Consider the following 25,363-nt stretch of genomic DNA (forward strand, 5'->3'; position numbering starts at 1 on the left):
GAGAGAGAGAGAGAGAGAGAGGTTTGTGCAACTTAATTTGCTTCAAAGAACAGATTTTGATCCTGGTCCTCGTCTTTCCAACCTGAGCAGAGAAGCAGGCACTTTTCTTATTTTGTTAAATGTCTGTTAAAAACAGAAAATCGTACAAACGGCAGTGGGGGCCACGATCTCTACCTCAGGACTCCCATGCAGTTTTTCTTGGGCTTGTTGCTTAAGATCTGAATTTCTGAGTCATCCGTAATACTATGTCAGTTGCGTTCAATTTTGTTTAGTGCAATAAATCCACTCATTGCAATTCGGTGAGTAGTGACATGAGGTTGCGCACATAGAATGCTAACTTTCCATAATTGAAAAAAATATTGGCTGTAAGAATTGTAATTGGATTGAGTTCTTTTTGTAAAAACAAAAAATACTTAACATTATGGAAGAAACAGCATTTTTATTTTTTTCTCTCCTAATTTTATTTTTATGTATTTTTTTTACTCTCATCGGCATAATGGCATATTTTATAGTCCTTATTACCTTAACCCTTTAGTGTAGTTTAGTATAAATGTTTACACTTCCTGTTATTACGATCCCACGAGAACTGCAGCATGTTCCGAGCTATAATAGACAAACACAGCAACTGACGTTCTCTTTGGTTTGGGATGTTTGACGTTAGCAGGCATGTTTCATTGATTTTTCTCTAACTCTTAATGCCTACCATGTGTGGGCTAATGAAAATGCAGAGATTATCACCATTATTGTGCAAACGGAAATGGTGTTCTACTTGAAAATCCCTTTTCAGAAAACTGGAGGTGTAAGAAGACCTCAGGGTTTAGAGGATAGGTGTTCCCATGATTTCAGGGCTTCATTTGATCTGAGAAGGACTCAGCCTGCTTCCACCGAAATGCCCTTTAAGTGTGACAGGTTTAGAATGATTTATTTATCAGGTATTTTTAGTGGTGATTACAGCTGCCAACCTGTAAGCATGCGTGTGCTTCTTACAGAAAGAGAAGGCATTTCCTTGCCACCGTGGATGGCACACTTTCTCTCTTCGTGCCCTTGCCCCCCATCCTGACTCCTGGTGTTCCCTCCTGGTTTTTATACAGTTTCAGTTACTTGAGCCGTCTTGCGTGGTAGTCTTTCACTATTAATACCATTGTGTTTCTCTGCTTTGTGCTTTTGAAATATTAAAGATTCCAATTTTGGTGCGCATCGCTGTAGGCGATGTCTTATAGTTTATTGTCTTCTTATTGTTTCTGTGTTTTCACAGTGAGTTCATGTGGCCTTGCCTCCACCTCGATTCTCATGTTTCTTCTTCTTCTTCTTCTTCTTCTTCTTCTTCTTCTTCTTCTTCTTCTTCTTCTTCTTCTTCTTCTTCTTCTTCTTCTTCTCCTCCTCCTCCTCCTCCTCCTCCTCCTCCTCCTCCTCCTCCTCCTCCCTCCTCCTCCTCCTCCTCCTCTTCCTCCTCCTCCTCCTCCTCCCCCTCTTCCTCCCCCTCTTCCTCCTCTTCTTCCTCCCCCTCTTCCCCCTCCTCCTCCTGTCCCACCTTCTTTTTCTTTTGATGGGAGACAGTAAGTAAATAACTATTACTCTGGCTAGGGTAGCAGGACAAATGCTTTTTGAAAGAAGGAGGCATGCCAGTGCTAGAGTAAATTAATATTTTACAGCATTTGCACCACATATGCCTGTTCTGTGTACTTCAGCAGAATGGGAGGAGACTGTAATTTGGACTCCATCGAGCCTTATCTGCCAGGCGATGTGTAAACAGGGCCTTGTGTACACACAAATCCATATACAAGCGAACCCAAGTAAGTCCCCAGTACTCGCAGCTTCTGGGAAAGTGATTATTAAGTATTTTGAAGCTTCTTTGGAAACGTGACCAGATAAAAATCAAAACTTCCCTTGCCCTTAAAATAAATGCTGCGTTACGATGAAATAGAATTTTGTGAACTCCCATTGAACTCGGCCACTGTTTGTAAACCGACAGCCCTTTGTGGTGGAAAGACGGCGACTTATTTTCTTTTTGTAAGGGTGTGATAGTCCACTTAGCTTTTTCTCTCTGCACACGGATTACACACAGGGAAACCAAAGACTGATAAAAACCACTTCTTTCTCAGAGCAGACCCAAGCACGTAATAGACGCTTAAATACCTTGGTGGTGAATGGATTCGTTAGAAGGAAGAATACTTTGGCTACTATTCATTACTTTGCAAAGTGCTGGAAAGAAATGGAAGTGATTTTCCTTTCCAGCTGGGCTGTGCTCTTAAAAATAGCGAGTGTGTATGGTTGAAAATAATTATGACTACTGAGATGAGTTGCCATGTACCCAAGTCTAATTGGCTTCCTTACCTGTTTACAGATTATTCACGTTGGAGGTCATATTCAGATTCCAGAATAGTTTCTTTCTGACACCCAATATAATTCTGGGCCTTCTCCTTCCTACTGTTACCTGGCGAGGGCCTAGGAAACCCAAACTAAATTTAAAATCAGTCTAAACACATATGCAGCTCGGCTCCAGTGGATCTGACTGAAAACCAGTTCAGCATTCACTTAGTTGACTGATTTTTGTTTTTTTTTTTTTTTTTTTAAATCCCAATAGCATGGCTGATTCTTTTGGTGTAATCCGATGGCTAATTGGGTATCACCAGCACTTAAGTGAATAATTTTAATGACGAAGGCTAGAAAAGTGTGCTAGCAGAGATCAAGCCCTCCGCTTCTCCTGCTTCTGTGCACACATCTTTAATTCACAAAAGTGTCTCCCAAGCACCAAGAGGTCATTCATTTCTTCTTTTGTTTATCCATTCATTCATTCATTCATCATGTAGTGAGTGACTTAGATTGACTATTGGGGCGAAAATGAAAGTGAAGACAATGTCTGGTCAACAATTAACTCATTTAAAATTTAGGTCTGGGGCTGGGGATTTAGCTCAGTGGTAGAGCGCTTACCTAGGAAGCGCAAGGCCCTGGGTTCGGTCCCCAGCTCAGAAAAAAAGAACCAAAAAAAAAAAATTTAGGTCTGGGCATGTACCTCAGTTGGTAAGAGCGCTTGTCTACCATGTACAAAATGTATTGCCCCGGCACTGCATAAACTGGATATGCTACCATATGCCTGTATTCCCAGCACTTGGGAGTTGGAGGCAGGAAGATCTGAAATTCAGGGTCATCCTCTGCTCCACAGCAGATTTGAGATCAGCCCGAGCTACATGAGGTCCTGACTCCGAATTGGACCTCTTCTCCTCCTTCATTTGATCTCCCACTCACCTTTGCATTAGTACGCTAAGTAGCTACGTTCTGTCATGATTGCCTTTCAAGTTGCATGGGGGATAGATCGTGTGCACACTAGATTAAAATTAGGCTTTCAGCCCAATTGCTGTCCAGTCCATATTCCCATCCCTCCTTGGTGCTCTTTGTGATGACTGGCCCGTGGTTACTCGTGGATGCCCGAGAAAAATGCCAGTAGCTATCTCAAACATGGAGACCAGGGTTTTCATTTGACTGAAAGGCTGGCCTAGATTTCATATGTTGGTCCTCCTGAGCCCTGTGGAATAAAACCAGACCTGTTCCGCTCAGCTGATTGCTGTCTGTGTAACTCTTTTTTTTTTTTTTTTTTGGTTCTTTTTTTCGGAGCTGGGGACCAAACCCAGGGCCTTGTGCTTCCTAGGTAAGCGCTCTACCACTGAGCTAAATCCCCAGCCCTGTGTAACTCTTCTTACAACAAAATTCAAAACGTGATGGTTTTGAGATTTGTATTCAAGGCCAGCATCCTAAGATAGACCTTAAAGCAGTTTATTCTTTCTTTCTTTGTTTCTCTGCTTTTGATCTCTCATCTTGGATTTCTTCTGCACTTCTTGGCAGTCCGTAGACGTATCCTGCACCGTTCAACGAGTCACCAGGGTGGTCCCTTCACGCTACGAATCTGTCTGCCATCCTGATCCAACAGTCTCTTCCTCCACTCCCTCTGCAGAGAAGGGCATCACATGTCAGGTGAGAGTTTTACGATGTTTTCTGTTTTCCATCCAAGGATAAAGTCTGACTTGGGATGGTTTACTCACCAGCTGTGTACTCTGTTAACTGTGAAATATAATTTTCTTTGCAACTACGGTGTATGGGAATTTGACCAGGGGTGTGTGTGTGTGTGTGTGTGTGTGTGTGTGTGTGTGTGTGTGCGCGCGTGCGCGCGCGCGCACGCTTCTGTGTTGTTAAACTTGGATGAAACCACCTATAGTTGTGGTCTTTTTGGTTCAGGAAGAAATCTGCATTGAATTTGTGAGGATCGATGATGGCTGCCTGAAGCTTGTCCTTGGTCATTTTAGGTGTCTCTTTTCCTTGAGTCAGTTAAGAACACTAAGCTGCCAGCTACCCTGAGTGTCAGTTCTCACGTTTTCGGTTCTTGCTATAGTAAGCTACGTTTTCAGGGAAACAGAGAACTGTTTGTTGGGTCAGTGGCAACCAAGAGTTGTTGAGTCTTGATTTTTTTTTTTTTTTTGTCTGTTTGGATTTTACAACTTCCTGATTTCCTCACATACAGTAAATTTTTCTGGCTGAGAGAGTCTTGAAGCTGTGTGTAAGCAGGGACGGTTGACTCATGGTTCTCTGTTAAAGAGCAGACAGGAGGCCACTGCCCTTCTGTGAAATCTGGAGAGAATGGAATTCATCTAGAACATGGGACTGGAAGGTCTTGGGGACAGTGGTGTACAGAACCAAGGGAGGTTGTGTAATAGAAAACAGGGGTTCAATTTCCTCGGCCTTGCAAGCAGTTTTGCTTGAAGTAATGAAGCCAGGCAACACCAGAAGTTCTTAAGGCTGGCTGGGTAACAGACTCACTTAGAGACTTTCAGACAGAATTTGGGGCTCCACCCTAGACCTCTTGAATCTGAATGTTCCCCGCTGATCTCCTGGAATGAAGGAAGTGTTTCTGGAATGTTCCTTTCTTGGTAAGAAGCAGAAGGTCCTCTTACCAAACCACATACCCCAAATCGAGGATTTCGAAACCCATCCATCGAAAGGTAGATACTGGAGTTACCAAAAGTGTTCATTTAAAAAAATTCATCCAGTTGAGCGGGGCCTGGTAGCTCACGTCTGTAATCAGAACACGTGATGGGGAGAGCTGAGGAAGGAGGACCTCCTGGCTGGAGGCTAACTTGACTTGCTCAGTGCGTTCCAGAGTAGCTTGGGAGATAGCCTGAGACCCTGTCTCAAGAAGTCAAACAATATAAAAGTCCCAAGAAAACTCACCGGATTTCTGTGTTGACACCCCCGGGACCAGTTTATTTTAAGCCAAGTGTGAACTCCATGGCTTCTGAGAGGACAGCCGGAAGCTCTGTCACTTGTCAGTGTGTCTGGGCTTCAATGATGTCACTCCAGTCACACACATGCTTGGATCCCGGCCATGCCTCAGTTTCTCCATACAAGTTGGGGACCACAGAGGGCTACTGTGAGGACGGGATGAAAAAAAAAATGCTTGGATATGCCTAATGGCCCGTTCACATAGGTTACCATTGTTAGCTTTATCTCTAGACAGGGTGATTATAATGGCCTTGCTTTTTCATGGCTGTTCCTGGACCATACATGATTAGGAACAAGTAAATATGCCCAGACCTTGGTCTTTGGACCAACCCTGTAGGTATTTGTAGCTCTCCAAAGCCAATAAGGGTTCTATTTATTTTTTCTGAAGTTTAAATCTGAACTTACATTAACTCTTCTGTGGTTTGATGCCTTTTTTTTTTTTTTTGCATTGTAGTAAGATAGGCAGATGATGGATAGCACACATTAAGTGGAGTTATTTGCAGTTTGAACATCTTTTTTAAAAAGGCCTGGCTGACAGTTATTTTTTAAGCCTTAGGAAGTATAGTTAGAAGTCTGGCGATACAGCTCAATAAAAAGACATTTGCCTAGCATGGGGGAAGCCCTTGGTTCAATTTCCAGGACAGAGAGAAAGGAAGGAAGAATCTAAGAAACTTCTGTGGGGCCAAGCAGAAAAGGAGGGAGTTAGCATGCCACAAGCTTCATATTCTTTTGAATTATGCAAACGAGTTGTTTATATTTTATTGATTGTGTATTTTAAATCAGTGGTTTTTCAACCTGGAGTTACTGTGACCCCCTTTAGGGGGTTGAATGATCTCTTCACACGGGTGGCCTAAGACCATTGGAAAACACAGATATTTGTATTACAATTCATAATAGTAGCAAATTTTCAGTTATGAAGCAGGAACAAAGATGGTTTTAGGGGTGGAGGTCACCGCACTGTGAGGAACTGTGTTAGAGGGTTGGGGACATACGGAAGACCGAGAACCACTGTTGTAAATGGAAGCAGAGTGATGTCTAGTTACTGCAAGGTGACGCCTCTTAAGATCTGCAGGTGTCTGTCTGCTCATGGGCAGGGTGGGGTGTCTTATTGTTGCTCCCCCGCCCCGCTTCAGGGGGGCCCATTTTGCCAGGCAGAAGCTCCTCACATTGCAGTCTTAGGAGACATGGTTTTAGGTGCATATGGGGTGAAGTGTTCTTCTCTTTTCAAAACCTGTGGTATTTGAAGAGAGTCATTATCTATAACAAGGCATCTCAAGAATTTTCTTGCGAACAAGACAGGCAGTCATGAGTCTTATCTTGGGCAGCGCAACCTGCTTATTGAGGTGCAGGGGTTTCTAGCCCCATAAACAAGGTAAGTGTCCTGTGGATACTCAAGGTCCTACTGACAAAATAGTGCAGTGTCACCTTGAACATTAGGCTGTCGATATTTCCTCTGATTGCATCGAAAAGAATCGTATATGCATTACCTAAACGTCTTGCATACATAATGGCCTCATTATGGTCCGCACAGTTGATGACTGTATGTGGGCAGGGAGAGAGTATCCTGTTGCATTTTGATATATTCAGGTTATTCATTTAAATGAAGGTCTGGATTATTATTTCTGGCTCTCGTTATTTATGAATATGATACAGCTAAGCCAGTTATGACCTAAGTTATTCACAGCCACTATCTATATAAAGAAGTGATTCATTCATATATTCGCTATGTGTTTTCTTTTCAACTACTTCATGGTGCTCTGGACATGAGAGTGAGCAAATGCTACCGGAGATTATCCATTCTTCGTGACCGGTCGAGGGAAAGAAGGAACGCATCGGAATAGCTAACAAAACTCGGAGGGTTGGGCTGAACTTACTCCGGGGTACATTCTGACCCGGAAGGAATTCAGAAAGGTGGTGGGAGTTCAAGAAAGACTGTGAGGAGGAGGATCACATGGTTTGGTCTCTGAAGGCTGGATTGCACTTCTGTGGGAAGAGATGGAGAGAGGCAGAGGGAAGTCTTGCAAGTGGCTGGGACAACAAACCAATGCCTGCTTGTATGTAGGATGTAGGCCGGGCAACTGTGGCTGAAGGTGGGGGTGCTCTGAGTTTCAGAAGTCAGGGAGACTGGTGGGGGCATGGGGCTAGTGGAGAGGTCAGTTGGAAAAGCAGTTTGTAAGCGTCGCTGGCATCAAAAGGGTTTTGAACTTGGCCTTTGGGGTCTTCTGCCTGGCAGAGGGGTGCTCACACATGGGGCATGACGGAATCTAAGGACTCAGGAGCTGGTGTGGAGTGAAGAGGGAGAAGGTAAGAGGCAATGAGGAAGGGAGTTGGAATGCTTGCATGGCTCAGCCTTTGTTTGCCAGTTCTTCATAAGCTGGCAAGGGGGATTGAGTCAATGCACGGGTGAATTGTGGAGGGGGGTTTCTTCTGTTAGAGCTCCAGAACCCTAGAAATTCTGTGTTTAACTCAGTGCCATGAAATCTTGTTGAAACAGTTATTCCTTTATAAAGTAGGAACGGGAGCTAATTTTAGCCAGCTCTAATATGCGTGTGTATGAAAATGAATGCCACTTTTGACGCTCGGCCCATGTGGTGTCTCTTTTCACTTGAAACAAATACTGCTTGTACTTTCCTCTAAGCGGGTTTCCTGAAGACTTTCGAGGGTGCCCCTGTACCTATTAGCAACAATTCCAGCATTTCTTTGATCTCCCCCCGCCCCCGTTGATTGATTCTTCTCATGTGACAGGCATGAATCTCATTGTGTCAGCCACTTAACGACTTAGGCATTGTTCACTTGTGGCCATTCAGTAACTGTACTTCTGATAAATTATATTAGTGTGGGCGTGCTTCATAACTTTTGAGGATTTCCCGGAGGCTTTCTGTAGGATCTGTTAAATGTGAGTGAGTGTGTGTGTGTGTGTGTGTGTGTATTAGATAGATAGATATACATACATATACATATACATATACATATACATATACATATACATATACATATATAGACAGACAGACATGAATCCTTATGTTTGAAAAGCCAACGGTACTAGACATGGCTCTTTAACAAATTGGCTTCTCACTTAATAATCTATAGTAGATAAAGGAATATAGAATTGAGCTGAGCGTAATTGTGTATTCCTGTAACCCTAGCACTTCGGAGCTGGAAGCAGGCAGATTGGGAGTTCAGGGCCAGCCTCAGCTACACAGGAAGCTTGAGCAAGCTTGGGCTACTTAAGATACTGTTAAAGTAAATAAATATCATTGTTAAGCCTTAGTTCTAGGGGAAAAGTTAGCCTAAGAGTCCATGACACGGGGCTGGGGATTTAGCTCAGTGGTAGAGCGCTTACCTAGGAAGCGCAAGGCCCTGGGTTTGGTCCCCAGCTCCGAAAAAAAGAACCAAAAAAAAAAAAAAAAAAAAAAAAGAGTCCATGACACACAGTGCAGGGGTTCACTGAAAGTTATCTTTGTGCAAATAAGCAGTCCATTTACACGAGTTTAGGGAAAGCCTGAAGATGGTTTAATGTTTTTTATTTTGTCTTGCTTTTTATTTGAGTTGTTTGCACGAACTCCTTGTATTGCCTTCAAGTGGCCAAGAATGAAAATATTACATAAAAAAATAACAATATTACAAACAAGAAGACACGCATGCGTTTATATGCGTGCTGAGGTGCACATGTATGGCTGTGTTGTGTGGAGGCTAGTTGTCAACGCCAGATGTCTTTACTTGGATGCCATCATCTTGTTCCCTGAGACAGGGACTTCCACTGATCAGTGTGGCTGGTTGGTCAATGAGCCCCAGGAATCCTTCCATTGATGCCTCCACAGTGCTGGGATTACAAGGACGTGCCACAACACCCCGCTTTTCCACACTGCTTCTGGTGACTCCACGCACTGGCAGTTGACTGCGTTCCTAACTGAACTGTCTCCTCGGCCTGCCTGGGAACCTTTAACGAGCATCCAGTGTGCAAGATGAGACCTTAAAGGGAGAACAGTGAGAAGTAGTTTACCTCTGCTTCTTCAAACATGAAGTCATTTAGGCTTCATTGCACCCTTATCTGGTAGACACCGTGGTTCCAACTTTGCCGTGGTTGTAGAAACTGTGGCACAACAGAGGGGGCAGTAACTTACCCATTTGCCGGGAGTTAAGCGACCTCAGCTTGGACAGATCCCTGAGGCTCTGAATTATGCTCAAAGCCCTGAGCCCCACCTATATTAAGAAGCTTATACTTGGGTACAGAAGGCAAAGACAGCCAAGGATGATAAACAAGCTCTGTAACCCAGGCACCGCGTGTGCTCAGAAACCAAGATCCGGGATGGTTCTGAGAGCACGTGCCTGTCCCTCGGATCAGAGACTCCCATGGGCTTCTGGTTCAGGCTGCCTGTAGCTTGCTTGCTTTCTTTTCTTCCCTGGGCGGCCCTGGGCTTCCTATGCGCTTTCGATAATTATTAATTGAAGAAAATGATGACGGTGGCACCCTGCTTATCTGCTTTGGGGATTGGCTTAAGTTGGCTCCAGATGTTGTTCAATGCGGAGTCCCAGGGAGCTGCTGAACTTTTGACTGCTCGGAGAGCTTCTCTGGGTCATTGCTCAGCTTGCACGACTTGGCAGATAGAAGCCTTTATCTCTCCGGTGTGATAGGCGGTGGGGTGTCACTCGGGGCACAGTCTAAGGACAAAACGTGCAGCCAGAGGCTGCCAGCTGCAGCCAGGTGGCCACCTGAGTGCAGGTCTCATGGCCTTTCAGGCTCTCACCTTTCTGGGTCTAGCCTATGCTCTCCTTCCCTGGAGCAGCCAGAGAATCTCTGCTAGTTTGGGTCCAGGGGATGTGTAGGCACCCCGATTGTCTTTTGAATGTTGGGTGAAATTTGCTGTGAATTTCTCTTATCTCCGGTGACATTGTCCTTCTCCCAACCCCACCCCCCTTACAAGCACACAGAGCTGGAAAGGCCTTGAGATCCACTGTGGAAGAGCCTGGCTGGGAACTCCAGCCACCACCACAGCTGTCCTCCTGCACCGTGCATTTTTATTTACAGATTACTAGGCTCTGCGTCTGACATGACTAGCTGGGAAGCTCCTCCCCAGAACAGTTGTATGTCATCTGCTTCGGAGGACTAATTGCTTGGCAAATCCCCTTCGGTAATTTCCTCTTTATTTGCTGATGAGTTACTTAACAGTGACGGGCTTGTGGAGTCGACCGTGGAGTTGACTGTGCGCTCCAGAAACACCACCACCGGAAGGGCCCCGGGGGGATATGCTTTTTGAGTTCTGTTTGGCTTTCCTGAAGAGACACTGAAACCATTATATGGCCTGTTAATATTTCACTCGATACTAGGTTAAACTCCTGGGCAGTGTTCTGTTTTCCAAGAGGAATCAAAACCAGACCCCTTTCTTCAAATATGCCCCTGTGCGTTAGAAAATTATTAAAAAGAAATTTAATATTTATAGAATGTTTAATGCTGTTTTAAAAATATGACTTGAAGTGGAATAGCTTTCCAACACACGGCGCTACGAGGAGGAGGGGCTTTGGGAGTATTCTGTTAGACTGCTAGCCTGGAGACCCAGTCTCCTTTTTGCCTTATTGCTGTATCAACAGGAAGCTTTACCTTTAAACCTTGCTGCCCCTCAGTTTACCTATCTATGAGAAACTGGAAGAAATGATATCTTGGGGTTGTTTTTTTGTTTGTTTGTTTGGTTTTTTTTTTTTTTTTTTTTTTGCTGACATTATAGAATTCTGTGATTTTGTGTGTGCGTGGAGCCCAAAGGGTCAACATTGGGTGTCTTTTTGTCTTGCTTCCCATCTTAATTTGGGTGCCAGAGTCTCTCACCTATTAGCTAGACTGGCTGGCCAACAACCTTCAGGGATCCTCCTGTGTCAGCCACCCCACCTCCCACTCAGCTCTAGACTTAACACCATAGTGTCCAGTTTTATTTCTTTGTTTGTTTGTTTGCTTGTTTGTTTGTTTTTTAACGTGGGCGATGAAGACCCAAACTCCAGTCCCCACACTTGCCCATCAGGCGTCTTACCGCCTGGGCCATCTCCCTCCCCCGCCGAGTTCCGGTGATTTTATTACAATTCTTCCCCTCACCTCCCCTAAGACCTTGGCTTCTGTCAGACATCATTTGCTGTTGTTTGACTTTGTTAGGTTTGGTATTTAATTAGAGTTTATATTTTAGCAATTATTATGCCATTATTTAGAGAGAAAGTCATAAGTGGCACCGACAATCATTTATCACCACATCTATATTCGTTTCATACTGCAATAGCTTCCTGTGTGCGTGCGTCCGTGCGTGCGTGCGTGCGTGCGTGCGTGTGTGTGTGTGTGTGTGTGTGTGTGTGTGTGTGTGTACAACTCACAAGAGAAGGCTTTCTCTTTTCCCCTTGTGGGTTCTAGGGATCAAATGCAGATCATAAGGCTGGCCAGCAATCATCTTTACCATTCCATGTTTTCTAGGTTTTGAAAAATTAAGATATACCTCTTTCTCTTCCTCCTCCTCCTCCACCTCCTCCTCCTCCTCCACCACCTCCTCCTCCTCTTCCTCTTCTTCATCTTCCCCTTCATCTTGTTCCTTTAAGTTTGGTTTTCCCCATTTATGGTACAGTTTCATTTGCTGCCTGGACTATAACGTTGTCATCTCCTAGACTATGTACAGTCTAGCAAATACTTACATGTGAAATCGCATATCATGGGGATGCTTGGCCTGTTTCTGTTGTTTCTCAGGATGAAGCTAGGACAGCTACCTTTGCTGGCAGAGGTAGTTTTCACTCAGGGTACAGATCTGGGTGCTGATTGCTGAGCAAGAAGGGATTCGTCCTGAATCCTTTCCAGAAAGGCCTCCTCTGATGTATGTTGCTGCTGCTGATGGAGAACTATGTCTTGCTTCAACCTGATTTGGGGTGAGAGGCATCGTCTTATTTCTTTGGCGAGCTCAACTGGCCCCTGGGTTTTCAGATTAGCATTGCTTTGATCCCACTCCATATAGCACATCTCTGTGTTTACTTACTAATTGTCCTTCAAACAGTTAGCAGAGAGACTCTGTGTGTGCTAGTCTGTGAAGACAAGTCCTTCCTGTGTTCTAGATAGCACTGTGTTTTGAAAAGTTCATAGCAGTTTTATTTATGATAGCCAGAAGCTGGAAACAACCCAGATGTTCTTCAACAGAGGAATGGATACAGAAAATGTGGTACATTTACACAATGGAGTACTACTCAGCTATCAAAAACAATGACTTCATGAAATTCTTAGGCAAATGAATGGGACTTGAAAATATCATCCTGAGTGAGGTAACCCAGTCACGAAAGAACACACATGGTATGCACTCACTGATACGCTGATATTAGCCCAAAATCTCAGAATACCCAAGATACAATTCACAAATCACAAGAAGCTCAAGAAGAAGGAAGACCAAAGTGTGGATGTTTCAGTCCTTCTTAGAAAGGAACAAAATACTCACAGGAGGAAATACAGAAACAAAATTTGCGCACAGACTGAAGGAAAGGCCATCTAGAGACTGCCCCACTTGGGGATCCATCCCATATACATACAGCCACCAAACCCAGACACTATTGTGGATGCCAAGAAGTGCATGCTGACAGGAGCCTGACATAGCTGTCTCCTGAGAGGCTCTGCCAGAGCATGACCAATACAGAGGCAAATGCTCTCAACCAACCATTGGGCTGAGAACAGGGCCCCTGTTGGAGGAGTTAGAGAAATGACTGAAGGAGCTGAAGGGGTTTGCAACTCCATAGGAAGAACAACAATATCAGCTAACCAGACCCCCCCCCCCAGAGCTCCCAGGGACTAAACCACCAACCAAAGAGTACACATGGGGGTATCCATGGCTCCATCCCCATATGTAGCAGAGGATGGCCTTGTCTGGCATCAATGGGAGGAGAGGCCCTTGGTCCTATGAAGGCTTGATGCCCCAATGTGGGGGAATGTCAGAGTGGGGAGGTGGGACGGAGTGGGTGGGTGGGTGGGTGAAGGAACACCCTCATAGAAGCAGGGGGAGGGGGCATGGGAGAGCGGATTTCTGGAGGGGAAACCAGGAAAGGGGATAACATTTAAAATATAAGTGGAAAATATCCAATAAAGGGAAAAATAAATAAAAGCCAAACAAAACAACAACAACAAAAAAAAGTCATATCTGCTTTATCTATCACACACCCTGATTTTTTATTTCAGGGGAGATGTTCTTCCATGTTTATTCAAAAAGTGATTATGCATGTGTCTGGGTATGGGTGTGTGAGCGTGAGTTCAGGCAGCTCTGTGAAGAGATCTTGGCAGCCTCTGGAGCTCGAGTTACCTGTAGGTGGTTCTGTTACCTGACCTGGGTGCTGGGAACTGAACTTGGGTTCTTTCTTAGAGCCCTGAACAGTCCTAACCACTGAGCCATCCCTCCAGCCCCAACCAAACGTTTCTGTTACATGGAGGTTCAAGGTTTTAAATGTGGTGGGATGTTCATTTCGATAGTTTCTGTAGAGGACCTGCTTGGAAGGAAGACAAGACAGAAGGGGCCCCTGGGGCACTGTTCAGGCCAGTCAGCAATCTGGCTCTCCCAGGGAAGATATATATATCCTCTCTCTCTCCCTCTCTCCCTCTCTCCCTCTCTCCCTCTCTCCCTCTCTCCCTCTCTCCCTCTCTCTCTCCCTCTCTCCCTCTCTCTCTCCCTCTCTCCCTCTCTCTCTCCCTCTCTCCCTCTCTCCCTCTCTCCCTCTCTCCTTCTCTCCCTCTCTCCCTCTCTCCCTCTCTCCCTCTCTCCTTCTCTCCCTCTCTCCCTCTCTCCCTCCCTCCCTCTCTCCCTCTCTCCCTCTCTCCCTCTCTCCCTCTCTCCCTCCCCCTTCTCCCCCCCCTCTTTCTGGCTCCTTCCCATCTCCCTCTCCCCCTTTCTCTCTCTCATTACTGCTTCTCTTGGGAATGGTTTGTTTGTTAAAGCCCCAATGCCCTGTATGTCCCTTCCCCTCCCCTTACCTCTTACTTCTCCTCACACCTGCTTGTCCATCTTGCCTCTTCCTCCCCCCAGGCCACCATCCTGGCTGCCACATTTCTTCTCCTCCACACTGGGTCTCCCTGCTCTCTGTGGTTGACCTGTGAGCTTCCTGTCTTGGGAATGTGGGTGGAAGTATGTCCGGCCTCCTCCCTCACTTGGGCCTCAAGGGATGAGGTGGGAATGTTGTCTAACAGTTGTCCACAGTGTTGGTTGATTGGAGACTTGACCTGCGCACGGTTGGGTCCAGCTCCCCGTCAGGCTGAAGGAGAGACCACTTGAGTTGACTTTCATGCGTATTGGAACTGGAGACGTGGAGGAGCTCCTCTGCCTCTCTAGGGCATAGCTGTCCCTTGTAGATGGCTCTCTAGGTGAAAAGGTCGGCAGTGGTTTCCTCAGTATCAAAATCAAGGGGAAAGTAAGTTAGATGATCTGAATTTGGGCTTATGGCTCAGCCAGGCCGGGATGCCTCTACGGGTAATGTGTCTACTGGACAGGCTTTCTGTACAGACATGAGGTATTTTTCTTTCTGTTGTTTGAGAGCTTGGGTAGATCTTGAGTATGTCGGCGGATACAGAGGGTCAAATGTATATGTGGAAATAATGAATGGCCTACAGACTAGTGCTTTCCTCCTCACTTATGTGGTTGGTTTTTTTATTTTATTTTATTTGTTTTTTTTAAAACAGGCTCCTTCTGTATACTCCTGGCTGCCAACCTTTAGCTGTCAGTGCCCTTCCATTTTCAACTTCTCCAATGCTCGGGTTTCAGGCTTCTGTGTGCCAACATGTCTGACCGAGTGGTGCGTGCTGTCTATCCTTCTAGTCCATCCCATTCTGCTCTCTGAAGTCTGAGAAAACACTTCTGAATATTAGAAATCTGCTTACACCTTTGTAGTGAGTGCCCTCCCCGCCTCCTGCTCTGGGTTCTCTTAGCTGCGGGATGACATTCAGCATCTCAGCTCTGGTCCCTGGCTTTGGGATGTCCCTTATCCCTCTAGCTGGGTCAGTCATGTAGGCCTGTCTCAGTCATTTGGTGCTTTTCTCTGAGTATTGTTTTGTGTGCACACTTATTGTACCCCCTTCTTTAGGACCAGCGCCTCTTTGCTCCTGCCTGGCTAATTTTCTCTTGTTCTTAATATTTCAGCTTCCTGTCCCTTCCTGTGGGAGCCCCTGGGCTGGGCTAGCTGGAGACTACGTGAACTCTCAGCCCCTCCTTCTCCCTCTGTAGCTCTTGTTTGTATGAACTGTGTGGCTCTGCCTGGCCTTGAACTCACTTTGTAGACGAGGTTGGTTTTTGAACATGTGGCAATCCTGCCTCAGCCTCACAGACACTCAGATTATGAGTGTGAGCCACCACACCCAACCCTTTTGTAGCATTTTAAAAACTCTGCCCCAGCTCAGAGGTAAGAGGGTCTTTCTTGCTGCCTGCCCCAATGCACAACATCTGGCTTCTGTTTGCCCACTGTATGCACGGGCACAGATGATGACGTCTGTGACAGTAGCATTGGGGATCATGACAGTGGTTGACAAAAATAGTTAAGAATTTTCCAAAAGACTACGCTAAAGAGAAAGGGTGGATAAAGGAGGGCTCAGTGGGGGGAATATTCTGGAATGAAAGCTCCTCCCAATAGAACGCTGGGTTCGCTCAGTTTTGAGTCAACTACGCGTTCAACCCAGAAAAGGAACCTTTTGAATGTCTGAAACTGTCTTTGTGCTGAAAAGGAATTCCTGCTTCGTTCTGCTTCCTAACGATTCGTGAAGGCACAGCTGCCCTGTTGTGGGAGTGAGCGGACGTCAGTGAGGTTCAGGTGTCTTAACATCAGTTCCCTAGTCTTGGTTAGTCTTCCTTACGAGCTCTGAGGACTCCATTTGCCAACTCAGATGAACACTGGGGCTTATGTTTATCTGGAGGGGAAGAACGTCCACAGTTCTGGGTCAGGTTGCTCAGGTTTGGACGAAACCCATTAAAGGAGAGACAACTCAGGCATTAAAGTACAGTGGTTGTAAAAGGAGACACCACTGTCTCAATTCTTGTGGAATTGTGAGCCCGGAGCCAGAGCTGGGGACAATGAAGCAGTCCTTTGTGTATATAAACAAGTCTCATCAGGAATGAGACTGAGGGGGCAGAAGAATTATGTGAAGGTGGAGTCTGGGCCTCTTCCACTGGGTGGCTCAGGCACCTTCTCTGTCTTGTGTGCCACTTTGTCTAGATGTACGTTGTGATTGATGAAGACACCTCTGCCTGGTCTATGGCATCCATTTCTGGGGTTTGGGGTGACAGGCTGTACACCAGACCCCATGTCAGAGGGAGACGGGCTCTAAGAACCAAGAACCCACTGCACAAAACCACAGGGAACCTTACTCTGCCCTATCTTCAGGTGCCTGCAGAGGTGAGAAGATGTTGAATTCCATAGACCCGGGGTTGCAGATGGCTGTGAGCTCCTTAACCTGGGTGTTGGGAATCAAACTCCAGTCTTCTGCAAGAGTAGCAAGCATTTTAAACCACTGGCTTTCTCTCCAGCCCTGGAATATTCCTTTGTTCATTTGGATGTTAGATGTGTTGGGACTGCCCAATACTCTACTCGATGGACCAAGGGGGTGGGAGGAAGAATCTCCTTTTCCAACCGCTGTTGCTTTTATGCCTGAGCTGTTTCTCCTTTAATGTCAGCAAGGTTAGAAACACCAGGAAGTCAAATTGATCTTGTATTTGGAATTCTGAAGTCTGAGAAGTCCCTTCCTCGGTAGGTGGGGAACACAGAGTCGGGTCAACTTCCTGTCTGTAGTCTCCTACTGTGTTTCTTTCGGTCCTTACAGGAGAGGTTAGCAGAAGGGTGTCCAGCTGCCCGTGGATCTATCTGGTGCTTGCTGGCGCAAGGCGACTCTTCGGGAAACACAAATTGCTTCTGTGATGATTATGTATTGACAACATTCCGTGGTTAATCGCTGCCACTATCCGTCTCAGTAACCCTGGAGCATGCGTCATACTCAAAATTCAATTATTCCTGTCTTTTTAGAGGTCATCTGGTGACAGGCTACCATGCTGCTAAGTGCAGCATTCTCCAAATTCAAATCATTTCTGTTTGCCCACCCCCCCATTGTCTTTCTACAGTTTTCTGTCCCCTACAGAAGTCAAGGAGATCTGTCTTGGCTGGGGAGCTTCTCTTGGTGACAGAGTAGCTAAGAATGTTTCTAACAGGTTCCAGAAAATGCTGGAGGTCGTCACTTGTTGCCCCACCCCACCCCCAAGTTCTTCTTTGGGAGTCATAGGGCCTTGGTGTCTTCCTTGAACTCTCCAGGAAGCATAATGGGTCACCATCTTTATTCTGGGCCACCCTAATGGATGACATCCAGCTTCAGACACCTCCTCTTGGACATCATCCCTGTCAGCCAATGTGTTAACCATCCCATTGTCTGGGGTTGATCTCCCACTCATTTTGAGCTAGGCTTAGTCACTGATGGCCAGACACAGCTCCAGTCACATTGCTTCCCTCGGCCTCGCCTAGGGCTTTAAGTCTCTCTTGAGCTCCTGGGGACCATTTCTGCCAACACTACCCATTCCTTTGCTGGACACAGTGCGCACAACCATTCTTTTGATGTTGGCACGTGCCCAGCAGCATAACCTGGAGCCGAGGATAAATTTGTCTTGCACAGACTTGTTCGTGCTGGTTCTGGCCTGTCTCTCACCACAAGTTGAGCTTTCAAAAACACCAGTGATTGGTTTTGCATAGACATGTGTGGACTGTTGGAAGAATTCTCTCTCTGGATTTCTGTTGTTTACATAAGCATATATGTATTTTAAAACTGTCCCATTGCCGAATTAAACAGCAGGCTTTATTTCCTCTTAAAGCCATGGATGCTTAGAGGCAGAACAGAATAAAAGCAATAGGTTTCATTTCTCTTAATGACAAGTCGCAACATATCCAAAAGGTGTCTATTTTTGTCTTGGCAGGAAAGGGTCAAAACTGGAAATCTGCAGCAGCGACAGGCTAGACTGGAGAAGTACAGACAGAAGCTGACAGCCCCATGCCCCTTGTTGGGAGTTCAGCCCATGGAATGTTCTGTAGGAAAAAGGAATGGTGGAGATATTTTAGTTACATTTTGTTCTCGGTCAAAACCTTCTGAAATATAAATCTGCTGAGTGTTGAGAATGGAGACAGCGTTCATAGAGCTTGAATGGCTTTCATTTAACTAGAGGATCCCACAGAAAAGAGGCGCTTGTTCTGACAACCATGTTTTTGGCTTCCTTTGACTTAAAGAAGAAAAAAAAATCAAATCCCTGTTTACATATCCGAGAGGATTGTTTTATGAACAAAGACACGGGTCAAATCACATCGCAGTGGCTTCTGCGACAGCAGATAGAAACATTTCCAGAGTGACACACAAATACTTCTAAGCCTCAGCCGGAGCCCACGGCAATGGTTATGGGTTGGTGCGATGAAACCATTTGCAGTTACGATTCAATTGTGAATGTGCTTTTCCCTCTGCAGTGTAGAAGTCTTTTTTTTAAAACAGAATTCCAATCTCCTGCCAGCACACATCTTTATTCGGGCTTCACCTATTTGCATAATAGGGAACGAATATGAATATATATTCATGTATGTGTGTAATCATAGAAGTCATCTTTATCTTGGTTTCGCCGCAGCAGATTACTTTTTCCCTCATCATGGCACCGGGAATTGTTTCCAATAGTGGAAGTTTCATAGTTACCCACAAATGTGACTTTTCCATGTTGACAGATCCCACAGAGGGTTTGGAGACAGTGCTTGTGGCCAACGGGGCTGCACTTGTGAAGTGAGGGCGTTCTGAAGTTCAAGTTCTGAGCGGACCTCCACTCTGCACCCTAGGAGCAGATGGTGTGTTGTTCTGCGTTGGGTTTCGAAAGCCCAGATCCTCTGGCATTGGCCTGGGACGCAATGGAAGTGTAAATGCTCTCATTACCCACTACCGCCCTGAAAGCTCTCAGCACCCTGTGGTCTGTGGATCTTGAGACTCAGGCTTCTCAGGGAGGCTGAGCATTTAAAGAAGAGTTTAAAAACATTTAGGGCTGCTGACCAAGCCCCTTAGCAATCACCTGAGCTAGGTTTTTCTCTTCATTCTAACTCCTAGACTCTTGATTGTACGTCTTAGGTTTAATTTCCATTCTTTGCCTTGTGTTACTTTACCCTTCAGTTTGTGGACTTTCATTTTGAAAATAAAATCTTCTCCTCATTAATTACTCCTCCATGACTTTGATGTTGCTTCGAGACTTGGCCTCACAAAATCCAGGCCAGCCTGGAACTGGCGATCCTCCAGCCATCGCTTCTAGGTGGGAACCACCACACCCCTGCGTACAGAAACTTTAAAAACCAAAAGGACAAATTTGCCAAGTGTGGTTGGCGGTTCATGCTTAGAGTCCCAGCACTTGGGAGGCTGAGGCAGGAAGCGAGCACAATACAGAAAGTCCTATCCAGAGCTGGCAAGATGGCTCCGTGGCTAGCGCTGCTTCTACTCAGGCCTGGCGTCCAGTTAGGTTCCTGGGATCCACGTAAAAGCGGAAGGACGGAACCGACTCCACAAGCTGTCCTCTGACCTTCACACGGACGTGGTGGCACGTGACCTCATCCTGTGCTCACACGTCTAATAAATATAAACATTATTTAAAATTAATTCCCGTTGGAATACAGAGGTTCGATTTGCTCTTTCTTTCTACCTTCGCTAGCTCTGCTGTCTTAGCGCTAGACCATGGCTTCTCTATAATTCTGCCCCAGGATTTCCTGCGGCGCGGAGTGCGAAAGTCTGCACTTCCGGTTCAGCTTCTGTCGCCTCGGAGTCCGTTTTGTAGGTGTGAGCTGTAGGCATCCTGTTCGGTGCTCCCTGTCCAAGGGAAAGCGTCACACGGGTCCTCACGACACCACCCATCTCTCCCTCGTTCCACTATCTCCACGGAGGAAAGTCCATTTGTCACTCATTAGTTCATTTTGCTGTTGCTTCCACAGGCACACTTAGAGTTCTCCGTCCTCCTGATACACTCCTGAGCTTTGAACCGCTGCTAGGAGCAGCTCCTTAAGAAATCAGTTGTCCCTACACGTGGTTTACAATATGATGCTCGCTATTTAAAAAATGATTAAGCTTCTCTGTGTGTTCTTCGCTGTGGGTCAGGAACTTGACCTGCTTAGCCATCCAACACAGGAGTTAATCACAAACGGGTCCTCTGAACCAAATAATTAAAAATAGAATGAAGTTTCTGAACTGGGCAGTTGGCAACAGCACATCTGTGCGTGGTTAGGGAAATAGCTCGTGATATTTAAATAACATCACGTTGGATCTCTGTGGTGCAGGGGTGTCTGTGTAATTCCTTTCCCTGAATGCTCTTAGACTGTCAGCTAATGGAGTATGTGTGTGCGTGCGTGCATGCGTGCGTGCGTGAAAGGAAACAAATCAAGCATTTTGAAATAGAATCTCAACATGTAGTCCAGGCTGGCCTCAAACTGTTGGCAAGTCTTCTCCCCCTACCTCTTGAGTGCTGGGGTTATAGGCATGAGACAGATACACCTAGATTTACTGTTTTTAATTAATTAACTAATTAATTAAATTTTTATTTTTTTCTTGGTTTTGAGACAGGGCCTCAAGCTCCTTAGATTACAAGCACGCACCATAATACCCACCATTTTTTTCCTCTTTGATTTTTTTTTTTTAACGTGGGGTTCCAGGGACCAAACTCCAGTGCTGACACTTGCATGGCCAGCATTTCACTTGGTCCAGCCCTTTCTATGGAAGGACAGTGGTCTCGTCCCTGCTTTTCTCTTTCACTGACAGTTTTGGGGACTTCGAAATCTTTATGTCTTTGGATTTTTCCACTCACAGGTTTCCTTCGCTAATGGGTGTTTTGGAGCTGTAGTGATTGGCACGAAATACTGGTGAGCTCTTTCAATTTAGACAGCGGTAGATTAGGAGTTCCTGGTCTCTGGGAATGGGATTTGTGCGTGGGATATATGTCAGACTGAAATGCAGCGCGGCCTCAGTGTAGACATCTAAGGAGCTGGTTCAGGGAGCCTAATCCTTCAACTTGGACTTTTTGGGGGGGTTTAATCTGTATTCAGCATTGCATTTGGCCAGTTCCATACTTAGAGAATTACTTTAAAATATTTAGTAGGTCATAAGCTTTAAATTAATATATGATATAAATATCATTGCCTTGTGGTATTTTTTTTGTTAGTGTTGGAGTGATTTCTTTGTATCCCTGGAGAAGTCTTGTTTTAAGGTTGATTTCTTTTTCCCAGAACAGTTGTATTAAGCTAATAATTAATGCTCCACAAGCAAAAGGAAGGGAGATTAAGATTTATGTGTTTATTTATTTGATGGTGCTGGGGCTCAGTGATACCAGGCAAGCAGTCTACCACTGGGCTAAGTCTCAAACCTAGAGATTAGCGATTAGTACAGAAAATAAAAGCCTTATGCTTGCATCTCTGGATCTGAGAAAAACAGATATGTATTTTCTCATGTTATTGGTATTACGAGTTAATAGACTAAACATTAAAAATTAAGAGCTGTGGCTTGAACTTGTTCGTAGTAATTGAAATTAATCACCAAGGAATAGCTCGGATCGGTTTGTTTGCAGCTCCTTGTGGAACTGTAAGCTAAATTAAACTTTTCTTCCTTGAGTTGCTTGGTCACAGGCTTTGTGTTTGTTTGATTGACAGAGCAGGGAAATCTCGAGGCTGAAGTGTCCATGTTAACTGTGATTATTTAGGTAGTTTTTCATCCATGATATTTCAACTCAGAAGAGCTTTCAAGCATCTCTTTGTTCAACTTTATTGACATTTGACTTTATTGTATAACTCCTCGGAATTCTTCTGAGTCCCTTGTTGGGTGAGAATGGTAATGTTGAGTACGTGTGACTTGTAGTTGCAAACAAATCAATCTTTAATTTCTTTTTCTGAGCTACTTAAGGGACAGCTTTTAACAAGAACGTGTTAGTTGTTTTCTTTTTTTTCATAGCTGTGATAAAAGCAAAATAAAACAAAAATCAATCACTCATCAATCAATCAAAAAGGCCTAGGACCAAAGCAACTTAAGGAAGAGAAGTTTAATTTAGCTTACAATTCCGAAAGGATAGGATCCACAGTGGTAGGGAGGGCCTGACAGGGCGCAGGATGCTGGATGATCTCATTTCCTTTCACACACAAGAAGCAGAGAGAGGAAGCAGGAAGTGGGCGGAGCCTACGAACCCTCAAAGCCTTCCCCCTCAGTGATGCACTTTCTCAGAGAGGCTCTGCCTCCTAAATGTTCCATGTGCTGCTGCTCTCTCAAGGCAGCATCACTGATAAGGAACCAAGTGGTCTATAGGGGCACTTCTCTTTCAAACTACCACAAAAAGATAAGTGAGCATTTCAATTTATCACCCTTTGTCCAGGTGTGTGACATTAGACATCAAGGTATTTCCGTAAACTCTGAATAGATATGACAATAGAAGGTTTTATTTTGTTTGATTTTGATTTTGAGACACAGGTTTGCTTGTTAGTCCTGGCTGGCTTCACACTCACGTTGATAGTCCTGCCTCAGTTTCCCACACGCTGGGATTGTAGCTGTGCCCCCACCGAGTCTTGTTTAGTAATTCTCTTCATACTTTAAGTTAGGCTTATATTACGTCCTATGACATAATGCTGTTCTCTTAGACAAGCCCACTGATGTAAATGCTAAGGCTAAGGAGACCCCCTGACCATGCAACGGGGCACTGGCTTGCTTTTCTCACCCATTTATTATGAAGTTGTGAACTCTCTTATGGTCATGTGACTTATTCTTCAGATGTATATCTAGAATTACACTTGAAAGAGCAGAACTTGATTTTGATAATTTTCACTGAAGAAACCATTGCTAATAAATATTTGCTTTATGGATCTGGAATTGAAAACACGGGGAGAAGTGTAGAAGTATGTATGTTCAAGCCAGGCCCCAGGGCAGAGAGCCTGTTGCTTTTCTTTCTTGTTGTTGTTGGTGGTGGTTTGGTTTTGTTTTTGCTTTTTTTGTTGTTTGTTTCTAATAATGTCAGCCAGCATGCCAAGGGATTTAGGAGGAGTTAGTCACCCTACTAATCACTTAATCCTCAAGGTAAACCTATACACACTCCTCATTATCACCACTTTCAGATAAGGTCACTGGGTTAGTAGATTGCCCAAGGCCATCATGGGCTTGGGAAGTAACAGGAGTTCAGCTCACACCAACCCAACCTCAGCCCCCCAGGCTGGTAGCGAATGGTGTGTCTCTTAGCATCGCTGACAGGGAAGCACTTGCAAGCTTTTTTTTCCTTTTTTTTTTTTTTAGACTAAATATTGCACATACAGAAAGGCCTTTATACAAGTCCTTTCACTCAGTAAGCACTCGTTTTGACTCTCTAGCCAGAAGTCTTAAATTACCACCAAGTCGATGCTCCTGTGTGGCACTCTCTGATTGTTGACACCTTTCCTTTTAAAGCACTACAACAGGCTAGAACTGTAGCTCAAGGGAAGACTGTTTAGTGTGCACAGGGCCCAGGGATGAATTTCCAGCACTGGGGGTGGAGTGAGATGGGTACGTAGCCATTATAGAAATATATTATTTTTCTGTAATATATTGCAATATAATATATAATGTATTTTATATATTGCAAAATAAAATTTTTGTTTGATATGCGTTGTTTGATATACATTGTTTAAATTGTTAATAATAATATATAATATATATTACACAAAAGCACAGCCTTATTGGCCATTTTCACCCTTCTGTCTTCTCTGCGTTCTGCCAGACTCTCTCTGCATTTTCCTCCTCTCCTGCACAATTATCTAACACAAAAAGAACAGTGTTAACTCTGCTTTAGAAAGTCAAGGAGAATGCCCCAGTGTCATATATTCAGGCCAAGTGCAGTGACCATTGCTGGGGATTCTGGTCCAGGCCACAGATTCTTACACTTGTCTGAAAGGCTGTGTCCACATCCATGTAAGGTGTGCAGCTGAGAAGCCTGAAGCCAAAGGGGCCAAGTGAGATGTGTTATTTAAGTAGGCTGTGCTGACAGCATTCTCACAGGCTTGTCAGGTTATAATTCGCCAACATTAGCTCTATAGATGTGCTTTTTAATAGTGTGACTTAAAATAGCGATGTATTTTTCATAAGCAGTGTAAGGGCACTGCACAGCACAATCAAAAAACCCTTGAATGGGACGCGTTAAGATAACATGGCTTTGTTGTCTCTTAACATTTCAATGCAGTCATTCAGCAAGTATCGGTGTGTGTGTGTGTGTGTGTGTGTGTGTGTGTGTGTGTACACATATGTAAACTGAAATAGATTCTGACCATGGCAAGAATAACAGAGTTCTTCCATTTGCTTCAGACAATATTTGAATAATACTCTAAGCTATTATAGAAAAAGAGATCTTTTCATTTGTTTATTTCAATTTTTAAAATAACTCTTGTCTTAATAGCTTGGCATTTAGAATTTAGAACTATGTTGCTCTTCTGTTACTCACATCTCATTATAAAAATATCTAATAGATTTTATTTCTAAGATTGTGTGTGTGAGGGTGAGAGAGGGAAAGGGAGAGGAAGAGGGGGAGAATAGGCCAATGTGGATGCCACAAGTCTGGAAGTCAGGGGACACTTTCAGGAGTCAGTTTTATCCTTATACCATATGAGTCCTAGGAGTTGAACTAAAGCACTCAAGCTTGAGGGAAGTGTCTTTACTTGCTAAGCCACCACCCTGGCCCCAGAATATGTCATGGATTTGAGAGAATGACGAAGGATATCCTAGCAGAACATTCAAGTGCTTATAAGGTCTCCTGCATATAAATATGTATGTGTACAAGACATTTTATGTACACATTTACAAATGTATGTTTGCATTGGCTTACGATTTTCTGGTGCTGTCTGCATTTCTATGCATAAATATAGTGTGTCTTTTATCAGCTGCTGTCGGAGGACACATTTATGAACCAAATATATCATTTTTTAAAAGACAGGCTCTGACGATCTAGTCCTGGTTCGTTTGCTTGGATTTGCCATGTAGGCCAGGATGGCCTTGAACTCACAGACTTCTCTGCTGAGTTCTCTGCCTACCTCTGCTCCTCAGTGCTGGGGTTAATGGAGTATGCCACTGTGCTCGGCC

At 44.7% G+C, this 25,363-nt stretch overlaps 1 protein-coding gene across 13 annotated transcripts in view; it reads left to right on the plus strand.

Annotated features, from left to right (window-relative positions):
- Atxn1 (ataxin 1) overlaps window positions 1-25,363 on the plus strand; it is a 410,902-nt gene that overhangs the window by 5,144 nt on the left and 380,395 nt on the right. For all 13 annotated transcript variants that reach the window (NM_012726.4, XM_087589782.1, XM_087589789.1 and 10 more), the window contains 1 exon segment: window positions 3,841-3,969. The gene's annotated coding sequence lies outside the window, so the exon portion shown is untranslated.

Source organism: Rattus norvegicus, chromosome 17, assembly GCF_021556685.1.
Source record: "Rattus norvegicus strain SHRSP/BbbUtx chromosome 17, alternate assembly SHRSP_T2T, whole genome shotgun sequence".
Classification (NCBI taxonomy): Eukaryota; Metazoa; Chordata; class Mammalia; order Rodentia; family Muridae; genus Rattus; species Rattus norvegicus.